This window comes from Schistocerca americana, chromosome X (genome assembly GCF_021461395.2).
Source record: "Schistocerca americana isolate TAMUIC-IGC-003095 chromosome X, iqSchAmer2.1, whole genome shotgun sequence".
Classification (NCBI taxonomy): Eukaryota; Metazoa; Arthropoda; class Insecta; order Orthoptera; family Acrididae; genus Schistocerca; species Schistocerca americana.
This window is the reverse complement of record NC_060130.1, coordinates 235,199,477-235,203,892: the sequence shown is the minus strand read 5'-3', so window position 1 is coordinate 235,203,892 and position 4,416 is coordinate 235,199,477. Positions and strand designations below refer to the sequence as shown.

Sequence of the window (4,416 nt, the reverse complement as noted above, 5' to 3'; positions counted from 1 at the left end):
CGTGGCTCTACCCTTCATTCTATCCCTGCGAAACCCTGCATTTCAGAAGTATAATGCACGACCCCATGTTGCAGGTCCTGGAAAGGCCTTTCTGGATACAGAAAATGTTAGAATGCTGGCCTGGCCAGTACCCAGATCTCTCACCAATTGAAAACGTCTGGTCAAAGGTGGCTGAGCACAATACGCCAGTCAGTACTCCTGATGAACTGTGGTATCATGTTGAAGCTGCATGGACAGCTATACCTGCACACGCCAACCAAGCTCTGTTGGACTCAATGCCCAGGCGTATCAAGGATGACCATCTTTTTCTGTGCGAATGCACAAACATTGCCCGAACTCTTACGGGAATCGGCAACGCGTCGCGAGTAATGAGTATAATGGGCGGGGGCACTACGAATGTAGTGCGGGACAATACGTTGAGAATGTGGGTTTCGTGGGGGGCCTGCCAGAGATAAATCCCAGCAGTCGCGCTGTCCTCTGTGTCCTAGGTGGCTCAGATGGATAGAGCGTCTGCCATGGAAGCAGGAGATCCCGGGTTCGAGTCCCGGTCAGGGAACACATTTTCATCTGTCCCCGTTGACGTATGTCAACGCCTGTAATAAGCTAAGGGTGTTCATTTCAGTGTAACTGTAATGTGCTTGTTTCGTTGATTGTGGGTAGATGACTGTAACTGACAAGGAACCCCTTGAGTGCGAGGTTGCAAAAGGCCAATAATGCTTACGGCATTCGACGCACCACATCTTGCCTACCATGCAACGACAATATTGTCTGCTAATGGCAACAGGGGTGGGACTGGAGATATAAAATGATGAGCACAGCATAAGGCTACGGATTGGAGTTGAACCGCTTAGTCGACGAGTAACTCACGACAGTGCTAGTGGTGTTCATACAAAGCAAAGCAATGGAAACCATAAACAAAGCAAACATTCCATTTTATGTACAACAACAGTTGCATAACTCGAGATTTCGTAAGAAAGGAACCCAAGGAATTTTGCAGAGTGAGAAAGAAATGGCAGATGAAATATTACAGAGGGATCGAGCGGAGACACTTCGGCATGAAGTTAGAATAGCCGTTGTGTACCTGTGAAGCGTCTCTGACGCTAGTAAAACATTGTCAGAATTTAATTATTTATTAATCATGTTTATAATTGTTTTGTTCCACACCGGCCTTGTAGCGGATGCCTCATGCAGCTGCGTGTTGGATTCCCGCTGACGGCTGCCGAGTCAGCTCCTCGTTAGCAGCCCCAGGCGAACAGTGACTTGCCGCGGCGCGCCGCCGTCGCATCTATGGTCCAGCACGAATGGTCTCGTACTACCTGCTGGAGTGTGCTCTATCCCAGCCCGAATTTTGTGTGGACCCTTGAGGACCCATCCATGACGTGGTGTTATCGGAAGTCTTGTGGTCTGGCGATCTCCTTCGTACCGGCCATGTACATTTCAGCACCCGGAGGCGCCTAATTATTGAAGAGGAACATGAACCGAACGGAGCTCTGCCGCCGGTTTCTGCACTGAAATTCGGTGCTGTCACCACTCCGTGATGTGGTGTTGTCGGAAGACAGTCAGCTCCCCATCAACAATAGTAGTTCATCAGGCGAAGATCATCATCTCAGGTACATCTCCGGCTGGTTCGTAGACTGCTCTGGAGTACGAAGGACATAAATTTGCTACAGTATCGTAATCATGGAATCGCGTGCTATTACTGTGAACGCCATTGATCCCAATGATCAACTTCTCAAGAGCCGGAAGGCTCCAATATTTAAAGGGGGCTGACGTGAGGTTATGACGCGATGCTGAGTTTGAAATGGCCACATGTGTCCTTATTCCGCTATATTCGCTGCTGCTTAGGTTCTCTGATACTGTTTCTTTTGAAATAGCTACATTTTCTTTCGATATCTCTTAAGAGCTAACGAATATGCGTTTCACTTTTCCGTTGGTTTTCTGTCCGGTACTGTTTTCTGGTGAGTTCGTCCTCTCTCTATCGGTGCGGTGTTGTAACGGTGAGGTCTGACCCACTTGCAACATACGGCTTATTTCATGGATTTAATGGTTCTGTCTCTCCCTCTAGCGTGATCGCATTTTGCTTGTAGCAAGGTGAATGAGTTTCGATAAAATTTTCTAAATTTGAGCGCTGTTTTATTCTGCTATGCCCGTGGTCTAGGGGACAGCCGGCACGGTAGCCCAGCGTGTTCGGTCAGAGGGTTAGCAGCCCCCTGTAATAAAAAACCTGAGCTAACCGATCAACAACGAACTTAAACGGACGTCTTACGACGTCCGCACCGAGCAGATGCCACGAACAAAAGCGAACAAAATGAGATAAAAAAAGGGGTAGCGTCTTTCATTAGTAATCAAGACGTCCTCGCTCCCAGAATCGAAACCTGCCACCGCTTAAATTTTGATTAATAATTACCATTGCCGGCCGAAGATTTCCAGAATAAGAAGTCACCCTCATTCTGCCAACGGCCTTGTCAAAGAGGGCAGAGGAGAGGACAGAGGGTCAATGCGCTCTCTTACCTTGGGGTGGGAAATTGCCCCTAAAGGCGGAAGAATCAGCAATGATCAAAGGCATGAGGATGCAGAAGGCAACGGAAACCACTGCATTAAAAACACATAAGGTACGTCCGCAGGACATGTGGCCTGTAAATAAAAAAGTGTCATGATGATCTCTCCATTGGCAAAAGATTCCGGAAGAGTCCCCTATTCGGATCTCTGGGAGGGGTCTACCAAGGGGGAGGTGACCAAGAGAAGACCAGCTTGACATATTGTGTTTTAGCTTGGTTAATGATAAGGAAGTCTCTTTCTGGAGCTATGTACATGTGTAAATGTTTTGAGGCATCCATTTCTTGAGTCGATGGTAACAATTCGTACAGAGAGAACACATTGTTTTATACCAACGGTACATTCAGGACCTAGCTCAATATATGTGCTGACAAGACCACGTCTATGTCAAGAATCCTAAACAGTTGATACCCTCTCTCTTCAGTGAATACTATGGGATATTTTTTATCTCTCAAATCATCTCTTATCAACAGTAAATAGTGCACAACTTGCACTGCATTAACTATATGTTATTGTAGTATTCCAATTTTGTGCATTAACTGGCGCGAAGACTGGTAGATAGTATTCCACTCTAGATCTCCAAATACTCTGGTTGGTTGAATCCGCTGTTGATTTATCACAATCAGAACAGCTAATTGCTGATCCTCTAGTCCGTACTGTTGGTGTATTCGTTAATGTTTTATTTTGTGGAGCTTTTCTATATCGACTATGATTACTTTTCCATTTCATGCCACACTTGCTCCTGTGCGTTTAAAGCTTGTTAACGTCACCTTAGGTGGGTTTGGGCTGAGCATTGCTAGTTTACATTTCTGGAATGGGACCCCTCTGCTCAAACGCCTTCCTTTAGCGTTCTCACGAATAGAAATCATGCTGAGCTACGAATTCGTATGAGGTGAAGTTAGCAACTACGCACTTGCAGCAAGCCTGATACAAATATGTCACAATACACCTCAACACGACCACCAGAGGTTCTTTTTGTAGGGTATCAGCTGTTTCCACTGACGCCAACGTGGGCGACCGACAAAGACAATGCCAAGAAGTAAATTGTACCCAGTGGGGCCCAGAGGAGTTGCATTTGCATTTAGATTGTATGTACACTGTGTCAGCTAGCATCTCTAATTTCGTCTCTCGGTTTCTCAAAAAAAAAAAAAAAAAAAAAAAAAAAAAAAAAAAAAAAAAAAAAAAAAAGGTTCAAATGGCTCTGAGCACTATGGGACTTAATATCTATGGTCATCAGTCCCCTAGAACTTAGAACTACTTAAACCTAACTAACCTAAGGACAGCACACAACACCCAGTCATCACGAGGCAGAGAAAATCCCTGACGCAGCCGGGAATCGAACCCGGGAAGCGAGAACGCTACCACACGACCACGAGCTGCGGATTTTAGTTTCTACTACGTTAACACTGGCAGCTGTTGTCGTATATGACAACAGATTATGAAATTCACAGTAAATAAGCTGCAACTCATGACGGGTTACGATATATAAACTGGTATCAGATGTTGGATCCAGACTTCAGTACCTGGATGAGTACCTTAAGCAACAAGTGCGGGGCCTTAGAGCTTGAAAGATAGTATTTTCTCTGAGGAGAACTCGCAGTTTGAAATTTCGAGGTAGATTAGGTACAGTAAACAGGGAGAGCAGTCCTTTTTAGCGTACAGCAGGAGCAGAGCAAAAAGAAGGAAGAAAGAAGATATTGGAAGATCATCCGCCATCCAATGTCACGGAATTATGAGACCACCGCTAGCTGTCCACTGCAGTAAACAACGGAGGATGCCTTCGCAACTTTCAAATTATGAGTAAGATCCTCCATAATTTTGCCGCTACGAAAATATCTCCAGATAGATGGACGCGCCAAG

The 4,416-nt window shown here is 45.6% G+C and overlaps 1 non-coding gene across 1 annotated transcript; it reads left to right on the top strand.

Annotated features, from left to right (window-relative positions):
* The first annotated feature begins 482 nt into the window (after positions 1-482).
* Trnap-ugg lies at positions 483-556 on the top strand. Its single transcript has one exon. It is a non-coding gene; the product is annotated as a tRNA-Pro (tRNA).
* Positions 557-4,416: the final 3,860 nt, after the last annotated feature.